Source organism: Alexandromys fortis, unplaced genomic scaffold, assembly GCF_014885135.2.
Source record: "Alexandromys fortis isolate MF-2015 unplaced genomic scaffold, M_Fortis_MF-2015_v1.1 scaffold_6, whole genome shotgun sequence".
Lineage (NCBI taxonomy): Eukaryota > Metazoa > Chordata > Mammalia > Rodentia > Cricetidae > Alexandromys > Alexandromys fortis.
This window is the reverse complement of record NW_026067902.1, coordinates 21,740,460-21,760,672: the sequence shown is the minus strand read 5'-3', so window position 1 is coordinate 21,760,672 and position 20,213 is coordinate 21,740,460. Positions and strand designations below refer to the sequence as shown.

At 43.9% G+C, this 20,213-nt stretch overlaps 1 long non-coding RNA gene across 1 annotated transcript; it reads left to right on the top strand.

Moving 5' to 3' along the window:
- Positions 1 to 217: 217 nt before the first annotated feature.
- LOC126496669 (uncharacterized) lies at positions 218 to 16,713 on the top strand. Its single transcript, XR_007590396.1, has 3 exons — positions 218 to 355; positions 8,776 to 9,075; positions 16,155 to 16,713. It is a non-coding gene; the product is annotated as an uncharacterized lncRNA (long non-coding RNA).
- Positions 16,714 to 20,213: the final 3,500 nt, after the last annotated feature.

Genomic DNA, 20,213 nt, shown 5'->3' with positions numbered 1-20,213 from the left:
GAGACTGAGACTGACCAGGTCAAGAGCCCCACGTTCGTGAGGCCACCAATGGCTGTGCAAGGCCAAGTCGACCTTGGCAAACCCCAGGAAGTAGGACTTGGTTTGAGAGTCTGACCTCATTAGTCATCTCCTCACTTCCTCCCTCTAGAACATTCTTCTCCCCACTCAGCCAGTATTTCCGCTTTTGTTTTGTAGTTGGGGTGTTTGCCACAACACCCTGCTCCCCATAGATTTCTTGGCTATATTAGGAACTTGTTTTCTTCCTCTTAGCCTGAGTCAAAGCTGGAATTTTTCAGAAGCAAGTCTATTAAGAAATGAAGGGGCAGGGACTGCGGAGACGCCCCAGTAAGCAAAGGTAAGCAAATGCTTGCCAGGTAATTAGGAGGGCAAGCCTTTGATCTCTGGCACCCTAGGAAAAGAGCTGGGCATTATATACCTGCAATCCTAGCATGGGGGGTAGGGGAGTTGAAGGCAAGAGGATCTCTGGGGCTTGCTGCTCTGCCACTAGCCGAATCCACGAACTCCAGGCTCAGAGAAACACCCTGTTTCAAAATGTAAGGGTGGGGGAGTTTGAGGAAGACAGCTGACAGTGGCCTCTGTCCTCCACATACAGGCTCCCCTACAAATAGAATCCGTGGGAACACCAAGTGGGTGTGTCGACCTGCCTATAATCTAGCTTCAGAGGATGGAGACAGCTGGTTAGCCAGATTATTCTATCATTGAGTTCTGGGTTTGTGGAGACTCTTCTTCAACGGGAGAAGCAATGGCAGATGATTTCAGACGTCATCCTTGGGCCTTCCCGTGCTTAGACACACACATGCACACACGCACCCACTCACAAAAGAAAAATAAATAAATAAATAAATAATAAATAAATAAATTTAGGTGATTAATAGCGCAGAGAAGCGAGTAACTCAATATTAAGGGAAAGCCATCCTTGCCAGACACAGTAAGCACTGCACGAGTTTCAGTTGTTAGAGTTGTTTCCTGAGAAAGCATAAAAATCTAGGCCTTCAACACACTTCCTAAAATGCAGTATATGAGCACTCCTACGGAGTCAGTCTGTATCTTTATTGGTCCTGTGATCTCAGGCAACAATTGTATACAGTGGGAGCGTCCAAGAAAAAAAAAAGAGAATCTCTTTAGACTCTCTCAAGTCAATGCGTGGCATGCTCGTGGTGCTCTTTGAAGCGTGGTATGGTGATTTGAATGCAACTGGCCCCCATAATCTCATAGGGAGTGGCACCATTAGGAGGTGTGGCTTTGTTGGAGCGGGTGTGACCTTGTTGAAGGAAGTACGTCACTGTGGGGGCCGGCTTTCAAGTTTCTTAGGCTCAGGATGCCGCCCAGTGTCTCAGTTGACTTCCTGTTGCCTACAAGATGTAGGATTCTCAGCTATTCCTCCCACGCCACATCTGCCTGCATGCCACTGTGCTCCTGCCATGATGATAATAGACTGAACCACTGAAACTGTAGGCAAGCCACCTCAATTAAATGTTTTCTTTATAAGAGTTGCTGTGGTCATGATGTCTCTTCACAGCAAGAAAAACCCTAACTAAGACATATGGTGTCATCATGGAAAAAAACACCAGTGCTGTATCAGTCGCTTCTGAACCCGGACATTGCTCTGAGCAAGCAGAACTACGGGTGAGCAAAGATTTACCTTGGGGCTGGGACAGCAGGAGCAACCTCTAGAGAAGGATGTAAAAAAAAATGCTTTTGCGGTGCTCACCTGCCGTCTGCCCTCTGCCCTCTGCCTTCAGACTGTGAGAATGGCCCCAGAGAAAGCAGACCAAAAAGACAGTCCCGAGAGTGAAAGCTCATTCCCGAATGAACTGTCTTTCTTTGGAAGAAATACTATTTGTGTATTAAGGCAATTTCTATAAAGAGATGATAGATAAGAAGTAAGTAGCAAGAACTGTCCAGACGAAAAGAGAGGGAATGATGTGATTAGAGAATGAAGAATACTTTTTATAATGATATCAGTGGGGCGGGGGGGGGGAAGGGGGGAGAGCTACCTCATTGAATAACATAAGATAATAATCAAAGTCTGTTTCCAATGACCTGAAGGACTGACAATGTCCTTTAAAAACAGGACTGTAGGAAGACTGAACAAGAACCCATTGATGGGTGGCAGTTCCCTCCATCCCTTTCTTCCTTCTTGTTCTTTCCGTGGTACATAGGATCAAACCTAGGGCTTTGCACTGGCTAAGCAAGCAGCAGTACACATATCAATGGTTAGTTAAGAAAAGCCAACACTTTTTGGACTTAAAGGATCATGCTTTAAGCAAAATCAATGTTGTCTTTACTGAGCTCGTATGAGGTATAATCTCTCCTACTAAGGATCTTTCCAGAAATAATTAGGATATCTTGGGTGGGGCTTGATAATTTCACCTTCAGCAGTTTTTTTGTTTAAATCTGATGTACCCCCAATCCAGCACTGTTGGCACAGTTTAGGGACTTCCCACCATTGTAATATATACACATACAGACATTCATACATACATAGCATATTTATGTTTTCACCATTATAAATCATGATACACAATCCACCTTCATAATAATAATTAATATTCACTGAATATGTTCTATGTGCTAGCTGGCACAAAATGTTTATGTGGTCAGGACAACTTGTTACTGAGATAAAATCTTATGTAAGGGTTCTGATGCCCATTTCCAGCCTGTTGTGCCAGATTAGCTCTGAGGCCACTCCATACTTTGACGATGGAAAAATACTGATGGCTATATTGCGTGGAGACTAACACTTGGCTATCAACTCAGTAAGCACCCTCAAACGGCAGCTTATTCAAGAGACTGAGGGAAGATAAAGCCTTGTGTCCTGGCTCCAGCAGCGATCTTAGCTGCTATTGTTTCTAAAAGTAGCACTCCTGAGTGGCTGCTTCCAGGAATGTCTACCCAGACTGAGCGGCAGAGACTGAGTTGGCTGTCTCTGGGAACTGGGCACATTTCATAAGCTGTCTCTTCCAGGACCCATCAAGGCGTAGCTGTAGTCAAGGGAACACAGTAGTGTGGAATGGCTGGGCTCAAGATTTTCTTTTCCTTTTTTCCGATAAAATCAGATAGCAGATAGAAAAATGCTCCGATACGGTGGAGGTCGGGGGAGAATCATAATGGCCTAAATAAATTGCCGAGTTATGAGGAAGTTCATGGGAGCCTGGGAGATGTGATTAGGCACAGAGGCGTTATCCAGTGAAAGGGAAAGATGTCTTCCGGGGTGTTTGTTTGAGGAAGAATGCCCCCTATACGCTCATGTTTGAATACTTGGTCCCCAGTTAGTAGAACTGTTTGGGAATGATGAGGAGGTACAGCCTTGTTGCAGGGGGTGTGGCTGTCACTGGAGGTGGGCTTCCGGGAACATCCCCAGTTATCTGTCTGCCTTATAGCTGTGTCTCAAGACCTAAGCCCTCAGCTTCTGCTCCAGCACCATCCTTGCCTGCCCGCTGCCATGACTGTCATAGTCTAACCCTCGGGAACTGCAAGCCCAAAGTAAACGCTTTCTTTTATAAGCTGTTCCAGTCAGGGTGTTTTTGCCATAGGAATTGAAAAGTAACTAAGGCATCACCTTATCCTTCTTTTCTTCAACTTCTGTTATAAGCAGGGGAGAACTGCAGCTTGTATTAATCACACGTTTATAATACCTTAACCAAGAGGTGGGGTGGAGAGTCACTTGGAGGCATGGTGTCCACCTATGTAAAGTCAATGGAAGGGAGGGGCCAAAGCTTACAGTACTGATGTTCAGAGACCACACCACTGTATTTGGTCTAGAAAGTGAACGGCAGCCCTTATTCTCCTGGCCTTGAAGCACTGTATATAACCACTTGTTATGAGAAAGAAAACTCAGGACACTGGGGCGAGATTTCTATTACACGGCTTCTGAAAACCTTTGGAGAACACGGCGGAGTGAGGACTACCAACAATTTCAGCACATATTATTCCGTCTCTATCATTTTACAAATAAGTCAGCGAAGGCACCAAGAAGCTGAGTGAATCTCTGAAAGTCATTTCGCTAGAAAATGGAAAGCCTGATGTCTGAGTGTTAACCAAGAGTTGATTTCCTATGTGGCCTCGTCTTCTCTTTTCCTTCTAGCCCTTCTAAACAACTAAGAACTTGTGACCACTACATGTAAACGTTCCTTCTTTGAGGCAAAGTGCTAGGTGGGGCATAATACTAACTAAGGTGTGCTTCCTCTAGGTTGGGGTATAGTAATCACTTACTATGGTGTGCTTCCTCTAGGTTGGGTATAATAATCACTTACTAAGGTGTGCTTCCTCTAGGTGGGGTATAGTAATCACTTACTAAGGTGTGCTTCCTCTCAGTGGGGTATAATAATCACTTACTAAGGTGTGTTTCCTCTAGGTAGGGTATAATAATCACTAACTAAGGTGTGCTTCTCACAGGATGTAAATAAATACCCTCACCCTCCCAAATGCCCACTGAAGGTTTCTGCTGTGCCTATCAGATCAGACAGCCACTCTTCATGTGGATCTTAGAGAAGTTGATGTTGGGAGTCAGTTGGCACGTGGAAACACAGTGAAGGGGCAAGGGACAATTTTAGTAAGGAAGGTGAGGGACTATGGCAAAGATACAAAGAAAAAAAGAGAAGAGGAAGAAGCAGCAGCAACTCCCTAGCCCTGAGGCTGCAACTCCCTGCTAGCACCTCGGACTAAGCATGTGTGAGGTGTTGGCTTGAATGCCCACCACTGTCCAGGGTTGGGCAGGGGTGGAGGAGGAGGCAAACACTGGTTTAATCTAAGAAGCGGTAGGACCAGGATAAGAAATTCTGCTGTTGGTGTTTCCTGAAACCAGGTGTGCGCTCCAGTGACTATTCATGGATGTCTGCTGAATAAAAACACATGTGCCTGGCCCTCAAGACACCTGGGAACCAGCTCTGGCTTTCTCGCTGGCCTGGGGGTACCCACCTTCCTGAGCCTCTTTCATCATTGGTTACATGAAGGCTCACGGACTAACTGATGTCGTCAGCAAGTCTAGATAGTTATGCTTGCAGGGGAACTGCCCCATTCAACTATGTCATCCATGTCATTATGGTGGGGCCAAACAAATTACCGCTACATCGGTCAAGTCTGACTGACCAGGAACAGTATGCGTCCAGGCAGAAGCATTCCTAAACCGAACCAATAAGAGATATTTCCAAGGAGTTTCAGAACTGGTGCTAGAAAGGTTCTATTGGCCTTTCTCTGTGTCTTAAGCTGAGAGCGGACAGACCTGCAACTAATTAGTAGTTTACCTTCAGCAATTTAACCTGAGTGGTAAACACAGCCCGGAAGGAAGGAGGGAGGGAGGAAGGGAGGGAGGGAGGGCACAGTCATTGGTAAAGTAGTGAGACAGAATCACTTTCAGATCTGTGATCCCAGTTGACGCTGACAACTGAACATCTCTGGCCTTTATGTAACACGATCCCGTGGAATCCTTATGTGAATATTAAACTCCTCATTCAGAAAATTCTATCAGCCACTTGGCCAATAAATGATATACTAATTGAGATGAAAATAGTTGTGCCCAATATGTTCACACATGTTCTTCATGCTCAAAGAGTTGATTTTAAAATCTGTTGATTTTAAAGGCTTAGGGGGTGGCCAGACAGAATTATTCCATATCACAGAAAACAATCAAACTGAAAAAGAGAATGTCTGTCAAAAGGAGAGTTCCTAGAATGGGGACCACAACTATAGATTAAGTTAGGACATGGGGACGTTAAATGGCACATTCTCCTACCTGAATATGTAAGGTAGACAGAAACAGGCAGTATAGCTGCCATCTCCACAGTCCCGGGGAAGCTGGAAAGAGGCAACTGTCCCTATTTAAATCTGGATATGTGGCTTCATGTGTTTCCTCTAAACCTTCCTCTTTATTTTTAAAAAGGAATTAAAATATCTGTTAGCTCGACCCCTTCAGTTTGAGCTCGAGATGAATACCGCCCTCACGGTATCTCTGTCCCAGCATGAAACAAAGGGCTCCATCGTCACAAAAGGTCTTGGTAAGAAGTGAAAGGGCAGCAAAGAGTCGACGCTTTAGAAAGCGTTAAGCCAAATCATAGCAAGTAACTTCATAGTACGTTTATAATTTACCTTCATGCTTACGAGTCACGCTCCCAAGGTTTATTTACCTTCATGCATACAGGGTTTCTTTACTGTGTAGTTAGAAGAACTTTGCATTCTCAGCCAGTGAGCTTACTACATATTTTAACAACTCCTATAAAAGCAGTGCCGGAATGGAATTAGAGGCCTATTTCGTTGAAACTCTGAGATAAAGGCCTTTGTGTAAAGAAGTGTGAGGAAACCTTTGATGTCGTGCAGCGGCTCTGAATTTTCCTCCTGATGGGTAAGGAAGAGACCGAGTCCCGCTTGCCTGCCACACTGCACTATCTGATGAATGAAAACCATAGCCTCCTGCTGCTGGCTCATTTGTCTTTGTGTACATCTGCGATGTGACTGGCATCTGTCACTGATCAGACAAGAAGACCCTCCTAATGGGCCCTCTGAAGAAGCACAGAGGAGCCTTGTGTCCTAATTTGAAGCATGCAGCAAAGAAAAGATGGCCCTGTGACTCCAGCGGTCTGAAGAGGCTGGAAGAATCTCAGGGGCTACACAGAGCTACATCCATTGAAATTTAGGGGGAAAAAATCTTAGGAGTTTTTATTTGCTCTTCATTGCATTCGTTTTCTTTTTTTTTTTTTTTTTGGTTTTTCGAGACAGGGTTTCTCTGCGGCTTTGGAGCCTGTCCTGGAACTAGCTCTGTAGACCAGGCTGGTCTCGAACTCACAGAGATCCTCCTGCCTCTGCCTCCCGAGTGCTGGGATTAAAGGCGTGCGCCACCACCGCCCAGCCTGCATTCGTTTTCTAAAACTTTTACTTTAGAGGGGTTTTTTTATAATTAAAAAACATATTACTAGAGGAATGTATGCATAGCATATGTTTTTGTACCTTGATTTTATTTACTTATTTTAAGGTTACCAATGGGAATATAGGTGATTTTTTTTTAATGATCTTGGGATAGGCGGAATCAGACTGTGTTAATAACATTAGATTTGCCCAGACTGAGAGAACATCAATCCACGTGCTACAGTGGTTTCATGTGACATGATGGCATGCAGACAAACATGCTGCAGGAGAGGTAGCTGAGCATCCTACATCTTGACTTGCAGGTAACAGGAAGTTGTTTGTCTCACTGGGTGTGACTTGAGCATATATGAGACCTCAAAGCCCACTTCCACAGTGACACACTTCCACCACACCTACTCCAAGAAGGTCACAGTTCCTAAGAGTGCCACTTCCTTTGGGGGCCATTTTCTTTCAAACCACCACAGCTTGCTTATGCAAGCAAGTAAACCCCTCACCCGAGTTCTGAGGTTCCACATCTACTAAAAAGATTTATGAGGCTTCATGATCTAACACATGCAGGACCGAACAGAATGTGTGGCACACAATTTCAAATCGTATATAAATTTCAGTTACTACCCCCAAACAATTAAAAAAATTCCCCATATAAATAGTGTAGGTTATCCTTAATAGATATGCACGAGGAAATATTCAAATCTGGAAAGTAAGCTTTGTTAAGGTAAGAAATACTCTAGTCTAATTCGAGGGTTATAATTATTCTTCAGATGCTTTCAGCAGAATGACACTTCTCCTTTCTGCTATTGTTATCTCAACATCTGCTGTATTTCATTTTAATCCATGGCTTTATAAAGAGACCTCCAAATAATATCATTCACAGAATACTTATCCAAAGAATTCCGAGGCCAAAGAGAGAAAACTCTGGCAAGAAACTGCACTCAAATACATCGGCTTAAGCATTTTTTACTATTTCTATTTTACGTTATTATGTTTTTAATGAATGTTCTGAATTTAGGCCAGAGAGGAAGGAGTTGAAAGGAAAGAAAATGGAAATGGATAGAGAAAAGAAGCGCCGTGTGTCCCCTAGACTTTGTTTGGAAGATTCCACACTACCAGAGAGAGAGACTAGGTACCTCTGTCTCTCAGAAAATGGGGTTCCAACCTTGCTTTCGCTGACATCTTGAGCCAGATAATTTGCTGCAGTGAGGGGCTATCCTTCCGAGTGTCCCCGGACACTTCCCACTAGATGCCAGTGACATTCCCTCCCACTCAGCCCCTGAGCTGTGACAACTAAAAGTATTTCCAGACATCACCAAATGTCCTCTGGATGCACGGGGGGGGGGGGGGGGGGGGGGGGGGGGGGGGAGCAGAGTGCAGAGGGAACTTGCTTCCAGCTGAGGGCCATTTGGATGAAATGAACCCCTACTAGCTTTTCTGTTGTGCATAAGTGGGTCCAGTGAACTTGAGAGTCCCTGAAAACCCAATTCTGAATTGTATGATGGCTCTAATTATTTAGGAACTTTGTATTATACTTCTCTTTCAAAGAGTTCGGGTCCCTTAGAGTCTCTGAGAACTGGAGTGAGACGTTCCAAGGCCGAAGAAGGACTTCTGCAGACGAGGGTGTGCAAGCAAGGGGACAAATCCTTCACCTGAGTTCTTAGTTTCTAAGGGCAGGGGAGGCTGACTAAGGCCAACTTGAAAGTGTAGCACATTTGATTAGGCATGAATGCGCAGGGGTTCAGTTGGTGGTATCAGAGTTGGGAAGGAATTCTCCCCATTTCTTTCTTTACTCTCAGCATTTTTACTTTCTCCTGCCTGCTTGCCTCCTCTACCCTCACTGTTTTCTCTTCTCTATCTGTGACCTCTTTATAGTTTCTCTCCTCTCTGATCTTGTTTTAGTTATACTCTGGTCACGAAGACGGAGCACTGTGGTCCTGAAACCAGATGGCCTGACTTCGAATCAGAGCTCTGCTGCTTTCTCGTTGTGAAACCAACTGGAGCTTCTTTAACCTCCATCTGCTTTCATTTCCTTCCTACTGAACTGGGGGTGACACCAAGAGCACCTCTCTGTGGTGAGACAAACTTGAACATCTATGGAGCAAGTGGGACTGAACCAGGACATCTAACATACGTATGCTCTCTGTGGCAAGACGAACATTGAACATCTATGGAGCAAGGGGAACTGCACCAGGACAGGAGGTGAGCATGCAACGTTAGCTATTATATTTTCTTCTTTCCACTATTATAGAACATGAGTCACGATTGTAGAGTTTAGCAACACCCACCTGTTTGTTTCTGTAAAGGTCTGTCCTGTCCCTTTAAGAGACAAGCCCCGCCCACTCCCCTCCCTTCTGCAAACTAGCAGATCTTCCTTCTGCTTCCAGCCCTTCTCTCTTAGGAAGATATGGCTGCTGCCATGGCTCATTTCCTCCCTCCCCCCATCCTCCGTTTCTCTCTCTCTCTCTCTCTCTCTCTCTCTCTCTCTCTCTCTCTCTCTCTCCTTTCCCCTCCATAACCCACTGAATAAACTATACCCAAATCCTCTCTCTGCATGGTATGCCCATCTGTATGTCTCTCACCCCCTACCCCCCCCCCAACCTGGGACCCACTGCCCCTCGTGGCCCGATGCTCACTGCCGCCCCTTGGGGGAAGAGCGCCATTTTTACCATTACAGTATCTCTTTGGAGAGTTATTTTCGTTCCTGCTTTGGGAAAGAAGACATCGGGGTACCTGCTTCTAGGAGTTGATTTAACAGCTTTATGCTGGGGCAACAAATGTACCTGTGATGGCTCTTTTGGATTTCTTCCTGGAGAATAAACAGTTATTGTGGTGCTACTACAATGCACCGTGCATTCTGTGTGTCCAGAGCAAAAAATGAAATCACACTAAATACTGGAAAGAAAACCTGGAAAAGCCTTTCTAAATGATACCCTCATTTGTCTATTATTTCTCTCAGAAGAAAAAAAAAAAAGACCTTCTACTAGTATATAATAAATGAGAGTTTCCATAGGGAGCACATGCGTGTTTCAGCTGTAGATCACTTATCTAACACGGATGGAGCCCAGAACTCAATCCCCAGCCCCACAAAATCATCATCAGAAAAGATTAAAATAAGTGATGTCACTATGGTTACTCATTATTGTTATTCCCAGATCCACAAAGTCCCTCAAAAACCAACAAGGAGACCGAGTCCCATATGTAAAAGCAAAGAGCCTTTATTTTATACAAGCTTGCACACTCGGTCTCTCCGTGTGTCCAGCGTATTGGAATAAGCGGAGAGCCTCAAGCTCAGATAGAATTGGGTCTTTATAGTAGTAAAGGTGGGACTGAGGGATTTCTAAGGCTCAGGACTCCTGATTGGCTGACATTTGTCTAGGGTGTCCTGGTGAGTGTGTGCTGGCAGGTGATCCTATCTACAGCAGTTGGAATGTTAGGAATTTCCTTTGGATGGTCTGTTCTTGGTCGGTACCTGGAAATTTCAGTTTGTGGTCCTTCCTACAACCAGATATTACCTCAGGGTAAACTACTGAGACTCAAGCCTCCATTAAGCTTATCATGGCTAGGTCCTACACTGGCAGGTGATAATGGTTGGAAGTTAAGAACTTCCTTTGGGTAGTCTGTTCCTATCAAGCTTATCATGGCTGGCTCCTTCAATTATAAGCTAAGGATACAGATCAGGAAACTGAGGCAAAGAAATAAATGAAAAGCAGGTAAATCATGATGCCCCTTAAGAAGAAATGTCAATGAAAGACCCTCGAAGAGGACTTTCTCTCAGGAGGAGACCTCCCCGATGCCAAGGAACAGGCCAAGACCATAAGGATGCAAATCTCAAGAGGTTTATTGGGTAAACACAGGTACCTGCGGGCGGCAAGTCTTTCGGAGGACTTGCGCGCCTGCCTGCTGACTGGAGGGCAGGTGTTTTATAGGGAAGAGCAAAAAGCAAGTTTACAGAAGCAAAAAAAGCGTGGTTATCAGAATGAGGCGGGGGCATGAATGGTTTCCTCTCTCAGCATGGGTGTCAGCAAAAGTCATCCTGTTCCTATCTTATAGATATCCTGTTTTGCAGTCAACCTGCTTTGTTGATGTCCTATCTTATTGATATCCTGCCTTGCAGTCTTCCTATCTCATCCTGCTCTCTCAAGCACATGGGATGTTCTTACGAGAGCAGGCTGGCTGCTGCGGGTTTTGAGGAGGGGGTCTGTAGGGTCTTTCAGTCAATGACATTAAAACTAGTGATTAGAAAAGTATAAAACAAAAAACAAAAATCAAAAACAAAAAACCCACTCAAAGCAGCAATAGAGTATTTGGGCAGGGTGTCACATTAATAAAGACTAAGAGAGATCAATATCCTTTATGTGAATGACAGAGAAAATGGTACTGCCTTTCAATACTAATGAGGAAATAATTGGTTTAAAAAAAAAAACATGCTTTAGAGGGAGAGCCAAGTAGTTCTATCTTTAATTAAAATCCTTATTCTCAAGTCAGTTGTGGTATTTATATTCAGGATGCTGAGGTAGACATGAGTTACATAGCAGGAGCCTATCACATAGAAGGAAGGAAGGAAGGAAGGAAGGAAGGAAGGAAGGAAGGAAGGAAGGAAGGAAGGAAGGAGAAAGAAAGAAAAAGAAGGGAGGGAAAAAAGAAGGGAAGAAGGAAGAAAAGCAGAAAAAAGAAAACATTCTTCCTTTTGAATTTACGAATGCCACTTATGTAATTTTTTTCTGAGAGAAATGTTCGTTTTTATAAGTATACTTTTAAGGCAAATAAACAAAATTTTTTGAAAGTGATGTTTCTCACAGGGAAAAAAAAAACCCTACTAGTAAGGACTGGTTGATATAGAAATAGAACAATGAATAGACACTAGTACTTGCACCAGGCTTTTTCTGTTGGGTCACCAACCAGCTCCCAAATCAGACACAGAGACTTATTTTAATTTTAAATGTTCTGCCTGGGTTAGGCTTGTTTCTGGATAGCTCTTTTTAACTTAAATTAACCTGTTTCTCTTTATCTACCTTTTGCCTCCGGGCTGATTGCCTTTCTTACCTTTGTATATCTTACTTTCACTGCTTCCCTGTGTCTGTCTGGTATCTGCCTGACTTTTTTGCCTGGAGCCGATCACTTTTCTCTCCTCCTTCCCTCTCATTCTTTTTTCTTCTCCTCTTGAGCCTAGAATTCTCTTCCTGTTTATTCTCTCTGCCCAGTAGCCCTGTCTGTCCCTCTCCTGTGTGGCTATTGGAATTCAGCTTTTTTTTTTTCAAGTTCACAATCAGGTGCCTTAGGCAGAAAAGGTGAAACGGATGCAACCCATCTTTACATAATTAAACACACATTCTTACATCACTAAATAAGTGCAGCAAAAACAAAGGTAACACATCTTTACACAGTTAAAATAATATTCTACAACAGGTAGCTTGCTGTGTAAACACATTACAAACTACCGAATAACTGTCGAGGAGAATAAATACTGCTATAAAGCACACACATGGCATGGTACACTAGCGCTATAAGCAAACCCATGGCTACTGCGTGCACATTTGAATATCTAGGGAAGGATCTCAGTTCATATCTTCTCAACTACTAACCGTAGTCCCTGGGAGACGTGTAGACTTGGTGTCCTCTGCCTCGGCAGTGACTTCTGGCAGAGATCCTAGTGTTCACAAGGAATGTTTGGTTTAATTTTTTTAAGTTTAATTTTAAAAGCAATGTAGTATTCTTTGCTCTCTGGGATTCCTGAGGAGGGGGTGGGTATCTTGGTTTCTTTTTCTCTTTCTGTGATAAATCCTCCTGATAAAAGCAGCTTAAGGGAGAAAGGTCCCTTTCTGCTCCCAGCTCCAGCATCTCAACTATCGCGGCCAGAGAGCCCTAGCAGCTGCAGCGTGAGGCACCGGATTCCATCACATCTATAGTCTGCAAGTATGAACCGGTGAATACTTGTGCCTAGCTCATTTTCCTGTTTTGTTCAGTTCAGGGTTCCAGCCCAAGGCACTGTGGGCAGGCCTTCTCATTTCAATATCCTAATCGGGATAATCCCTCTCAGACAGGTCCAGGGGTTAGTCTAACCTAGACAATCCATCACTTACCCTCTAAGTGATTCCCGGTCTTAGCAGTTCCTGCTGACTGTCACAGGATGGAAAGCTCCAAGTCTGTGATATCTGAGTTTAGGCCATTGTGATTTCGCCATTTGATATTGTTTTGTGCTCTTTTTGAATGATTGTTTAGAATTATACTTGAGGTCTCCGGCTCACATTGCACTTCCCTCAGATTTCTAGCTTACCACATGCGATTTCCATCTACTAACATTGTTGAGAGTGCACTCTAGACATATATAAAAATATATTTTAGAATGTAAGTTTCCTGGTCTCTTTCTTTCTGTTATTTTGGGGTGGGGGTGGAGAGCGGGGGGAAACAGAGTGTCAGTCTGACCTCAAATGTACCTGTACTTGAGCCTGAACCTGGATTTTGCTATGGAACCAAGGCTGGTTAAAAACAGATGTAGTATGGAGCTGCTGGCTGCTTCCCGCTGCCCGGCTCCTGGCCGCTGGCTAGCTTTACCCAAAATAATTAGATGGAAGCTGTATTCTTTTAAACACTGCTTGACCCATTAGCTTCTAGCCTCTTACTGGCTAATTCTCACATCTTGATTAACCCATTTCTAATCATCTGTGTAGCACCACGAGGTGGTGGCTTACGGGGAAGGATCTTAACCTGCATCCATCTTGGAGAGGAGAGCTATAGCGTCTTCCTCACTTCCCTTCTTCCTAGCATTCTGTTCTGTTTACTCCGCCTACCTAATTTTCTGACCTATCAAAAAGTCAAGGCAGTTTCTTTATTAACCAATGAAAGTAACACATAGACAGCTGACCCTCCTCCATCAAACAAATAGCAATCCTCTTGCCTCAGCCTTCAAATATGGGTCACTATGAGTAGTTTAAAAGAATACGCATTAGAAACTTTTAGAACTTTTTTGGGGGTAGGGGGAGTTGGTTTTTTCCAGACGAGGTTTTTCTCTAGCTTTGGAGTCTGTCCTGGAACTAGTTCTTGTAGACCAGGCTGGCGTCGAACTCACAGAGATCTGCCTGTCTCTGCCTCTCGAGTGCTGGGATTAAAGGCATGCGCCACCACTGCCCGGCTTAGAACATTTTTTACATAATAAAATTAGACCCCAAGAAGATACAGGTAGTGTAGAAATTTTACGTTCACTCAGAAGAAAAGAGAAAGGGACGATGCAGCGCAAAGGCCCTGGGATGGACGCAGAAGTGGTCAGGCAGGTGGCCTGACTGAGAAGTAATATGAAGGACAACTGCTGACAGGATCTAGGAATCAAAGCAAACCATATTTAATTATGTAAAAGGTTACTTACTAACTAGATTAGCAGATTGCTGTCCTAATCCAAAAACACCAATATGACAAACAACTGCCAGAAAACACAACTAAAAAAAAAATCAAGCTAGCTAGGTCCACATTTAGGGGTCACGGTGTGGTACCAGAGAGGTATTAGCCAGTATCACGCTTCATCTCCTTATGGCAGGCCGAGAGCAGAAGGTAGGGGAGGGTAGAATAATATTCTCACACCCAGTGGTGTGGCCTTGGTGTCTAAAAGTGCGGGAGAAAAAGAGAACAACCACACACTTGTCAGATCTCTGGGCACCAGCTGGCCCTGGGGAAGCTGAGTACACAGACATCAGTCAGCACTTTCCTGTTCACGGTCTCCGTGGATACGTGGACAGTCAAGTTCAAGGCTGTCTTTTTCACTTCCTTGTTCTTATTTATGTTTCACAATAGTGCTTCATGGTAGCTTACTGTTAATTCTTTCTTTAGTGATGCGGAGCCTGTTGCTCCCATGATACCTCACTCCTAGCTCTTCACTCACAGTCTTGACCAGTCCATGCCTTCACTAGATTGCAAGTTTTCTGAAGTCCTGGACTGTGTTTATTCCATCTAGAGTATGAAGCTGGTGAATATCTGACGTGAATATCTCAACAAAGGAACTTTCTTGACAAGGAGATCTTCTGTGAGTTTATAAAGATAAACCAACCCTTCGAGGGTCAAACCAAAATACTGCTTGCTAATAAAGTCCAGGTGACTCAGATATTCAGAAGAGGTTTTCACCGATGAATACTTCAGTATTATAAAGTAAGATATGTATTAAGAGTAAAGGTGAAAAAATAATTTAAAAAAAATATATCGAACCAAGGCATGGGGGTTGCTACAACTAAATGAACTATTGCAGATACTTTTTTTTTTTTTTAAAGCAAATGACATTTTAGAGATATGAAAAGTAAAAGAAAAGCGGGGGCCAGCAAGACGGCTCAGCACACAGGTGGACTTGCATGGTGGACTGTGTTTGATCCTTGGAAGCCACAGAAATGTGGAAAGAGAACCAACTCCTTCGTGCTGTCTTCGGATCGCCACACATGTGCGGTGGCTTGCACGTGTTCAGACTCAAGCACACCTAAGCTCATGCTGTAATAATGAATGCTATTGCCTTGTTCTGGTTCAGACTCCATAAAAGTGGACGGAGTGTGTCAGACGCTACTGACACCTCTTCACTTGAGTGCACAGGAATTCCCCAAATACAAAGGCAAAGTCATCCCACCGATGGTAGTGAATTCTATGTCACGATAACCTCTGACAACAGCCCATCCGGGTCTCACTTTCTAAGTTCTTATCACAACAAACGGATCCATCTGAATACTGAACTTTCAGAGAAGCACAAGAAGGACGGACGACTAAATACAGATTCTAAACAGAAGGCGTTAATAGTTCCATGGCCCCAAACAAGTGTAGCTACACCGTGCTAAGATGTGGACACATATTTGTAGAAAGCAATTTTATTTGCCCAAATCCATTCTAAATGATTCTGTAGAAACAGCTAGGAGGTTTAGATACGTAAGCAGAGCGAGGCAGGTAAAAAAGAGACTGTTCAAAGGATGTGGCAGGGCTTGGCAAGGGACCCAGAAGGAAGTCTGGGACAAGGCAACAAAGGAAGGAAACTTGAAATAAACAAAGATTGGCTGAAGCCCAGGAGGCAAACAGGGTGTGAAGGATTGGAGGGCCTTTGATAAGGAACTTTAGAGGCGAAGGTGGCTCTTCAGTGTGAAGGAAAGCCGGGTCTGCCTGGACTTTCAGGCTGAGGAGAATAAAGACAGTTCTCTATGATGATGAGGTGACTAGACAAATGTCACTAGAATTGGAGACTTCACCTTGTAACAATCACTTTTCTATTTGTATAAGGTATATTTTATTTTATTTATTTTTACTTTTTCTTTTGGAGACAGGGTCTGGCTGTCCTGGAACTTGCTATGTAGACTACGTTGGCCTCAAACTCACAGAGATCCACCTGCCTGCTGGGCTTCAAGTCCATGCACCACCACACCCAGCTTGTATGAGTATTTTTGTTAAATAAAAGTATGGCATCATACAATAACAAAATAGGTTTCCAAAATGGACACATTTGGGAATGTTACTAAAAACTGGTTCCAACGGAGGAAAGTCCTAAGAGTTAGCTTATTTCTCGCTAGGCATTCAGTCCTACAGCATCTTGTATTGACTGTAGCGCGCGGAGATGTAGCGTGCGCCATGGCGCTGTCATGTCGTGGGCACGGAGCCTGGACGCCATTTGCTGTTCCACGTCAAACTTGACAACTTGTGCTCATGCGCGCGAGCTCCCCCTTGTGCGCATGCTCGCGAGCTCCCCCCAGCGCGGGGAGTCTTTCGATCTGGCCATCCGATCTGGCCAATCATAATTTAAGCACGATCACTCCATTCTGGCCTGAGCCATTGGGTTGATGACACGTCAGGGCTTTGTCTGGCACCGTATATATTCTTCTGCTTCACGGGGATGGGGTCTTTTGCCTCTCTACAACCTCAAGTGTAAGTGCACCAATAAAGTGTGTTCTGAGAAGAATCCTGTTGCGGTCGTCTCTTCTACTGGCGGGAGCGGCGTGCTGCAATTGACTAAATGTTTGCCTTGTGTTTGCACATCCTCCTAAGATTGTGGGGCTCCTCGGGGGCTTACAGCGGCCCTTCAGCTTCAAGACCCCATGAGCACTGTGTCAATTCTTAACCTCGCATACATGCATCATCTTCCCCTTTCTCTCTCTCTCTCTCTCTTTCTTTCTTTCTTTCTTTTTTTTTTTTTTTTTTTTTTAACACAGTCTTTGTCTGTAGCTCATGTCCAGGCTCTTCAACACTGAGATGTGTGCTACCCGACTGTCTCATAGAGACTGTTACAATAGCTTGTTTTTCTGGTCTTCAGTCTTACAATATTAACTATGGAAACATGAGAAACTGAAAGAAAGGGCATGCAAAATGGCTCAGTGGGTAAGGACCTTGCTTCCAAGCCTGATGATCTGAGTTCAAGCCCCGAGACCCACGTGGTGGAAGAGAACTCCCATGAGTCATCTAACCTCCAGACTCATGCTTCCCCTGGCAAACACACAAATTAACATTTTAAAGAAAACATTTAGATAGTATAAGATTCTATTTCAAAGAAATAACATTTTTCCTCAAACACTAATATTTCCTTTCTAGCTTTTCTTCCACCTCTATCAATTAAACATCTACATCATGGTTTCAAAATACAACTGCACATATATACACATGCACTCTGTCCACCAGATAAAGAACTGTTATATAGCAAGGTTGCATGTAAGTGAAGAGTCATCAAGACTTTTTTCGTTGGCAATTGTAACAACATGTAGAATTGTAAGAAACTCTAAATGAGTCGTTAGAAGTACTGAGCTTTACACAAACCCAACAAGGAGACCAAATTAAATTCAAACACAATAGTGCAGAGGGAGCTGGAGGGAAAAAAGACTGGCCTTTGTTTGTTGGGAAATCGGGTAAATTTTAGAGAAAGGAAGGAAGAAGGGATGGTATTAACTATTTTATGTTGGGTGGGGGGAAACCTGACAAAAACTCCATAAGGAAGGGCTTATTTCAGCTCACAGTTCCTACAGAATGTCCTGATGGAGAAGGCATGGCAGCAAGAATTTGAAGCGGCGGGTCACATGGCATCTACAGCCAGGAAACAGGATGACTTCCGTGCTCAGCAAGCTTTCTCCTCTGTATGCAGCCCAGATCCCCTGTCCATGGAATGGTCCCATCCACACTGAGACTAGTCGTTCCCACATCAAAGGCCCCAACCTAGAAAATGCCTCACAGCCATCCCCAGAGGTCTGTTGTCTACTCTACCATCACTAGGAGGCACAGCTCTCAAATGGAGCCCTAAGACTGCAGAGAACCAGGTAAACAGTGTCCCACCCAGAGGTAAGGCAAGATAAGGTGCTGGGGGGTGGGGTGGGGTCTAAGACAGACTACAAATAAGAGGTCAAAGGGCAGCAATGGCAAAGACTTTTCTGCTTGTAGGGACCAGGAAAGGAGGCAGATCAGTGACTCAATTGCCTTTTGTGTTTTTATTCTCAGAGTCTAACAAGTATGAGACACAATGTTTTCAGTGAGTGTTAGCAAAGGACACTACTATCCACAGATTAATTTTTGCACTATTGATTCATAAACATCAATGTGCAAATGAGTTCTCTGGGGAATATTGTTAAGTGAAGATTCTAACTCAGGAAGGACGGGGTAGAGGCGAGGAGCTGACATTTCTAACAGACTTCAGATGATGTTTTGCAAGGATGGATGCTTGAAGTATTTTTATAAAACAAATAAATCGCAGAGGCAGGCAGATCTCTGTGAGTTCGAGACCAGCCTGGTCTATAAGAGCTAGTTCCAGGACAGGCTCCAAAACTGTCAGGAACCGTATTTCCTCCTAAAATCATTACAGGAACCATCGCCTTGGGGAGTCTGCAGAGAACCCCACACCTATAATTGTGTTGAGAGTCGGTCCATTGACAGAACCTGCCCACACCCAATTAGCTGTTATCTGTTAGCGGAACCCGCCTCACATTCCAGCTATCCAGGGAACTAAACGTAACCTCCTGGCCTATGTGACCTGGACCAAGTGACAAGAGTCCAGGCCCCTGTGCCCCCCCCCCCAATTCCTTACCCTATATAAACTGTAACCTGTCCCTAATAAACGGAGGCTGTGACAAATTTAGCATGGCCTCCTCCTTCTTTTCTAGCTCATTCTCTTCCAGATAGCACCCCTCCGAGACCCTGGAGTAACTGATTGCAGGGTGGGTTACAACCCCTAGACTCAGTGACCCACCCAAGGCAATCGACACAAAACCACAGAGAAACCCTGTCTCGAAAATCCAAAAAAAAAAAAAAAATAAATAAATAAAATAAAACAAATAAATCAGTGAATTATGTTCCCCAGCAGAGAGATACCTCCTGTGGGCTTATCAAAGACCTTAGTTATGAAATTATCCTCTCTTTCACCTTTAGTGGGTAGAAATAAATAGATAATTGGATATCAAAAGAGGAAATCCAGTGTCCCTGTGCAGGTCAGTAATAATACATTTGAAGGCATAATCATTGTGAATGTCCATTTTAATAAGAAAATAAATCCCTATATTATTTATAGCAACACATCTATACTCTAAATTTTTTTAAGATTTATTTATTTATTATGTATACAATATTCTGCCTCCATGTATGCCCACATGCCAGAGGAGGGCGCCAGATCTCATTACAGATGGTTGTAAGCCACCATGTGGTTGCTGGGAATTGAACTCAGGACCTCTGGAAGAGCAGACAGTGCTCTAAACCACTGAGCCATCTCTCCAGCCCCCCACATCTATACTCTAAAGTGTCCAAAAGAGCTTCCTGTGTTAATAGAAATGTTCTGTATTGACTGTCCACTAAATATATGTATCTGTTGAGCTCTTGAAATATCCCTAGTACTCTCAGGAATAAATAGCCAGACATGGCTTCCAGCCACCATGATTGTTAATGCTGCCAGCGTCACACAAAGACACCAGATACCCAGATGCTTTTTGCCTTCTGAGGGAAGTATGTACGCTTGCTACTAAGGCTCTAATTTAACTACTAATTGATAAAAGAGACCTCAGAAGTCTCTGGGGCCCACCATGAGAGCTGACGGCAGAAGGAAACTTGAGTCTCTTTCCCATAGAAGGCAACTGATAACAACCAGGGAATTTAATCCCTCTTTCAGCTAAAGCTAGCATTCTCCTTCTAAACCATCATCTAAAAGAACAATGACTCAAAATAGAAGCATATCCCAGCTAGGAGCCTATGTTTGAAATAGTCTATAAAATACTGAAACACATAGATGAGAGAGAGAGAGAGAGAGAGAGAGAGAGAGAGAGAGAGAGAGGTGTTTTTGAAACACATGATTTCACTTCCAGCTCCAACTACACCTTTACTACTATAGACACCCCTGACAAGTATCTTAACCTCCCTGATTTTCA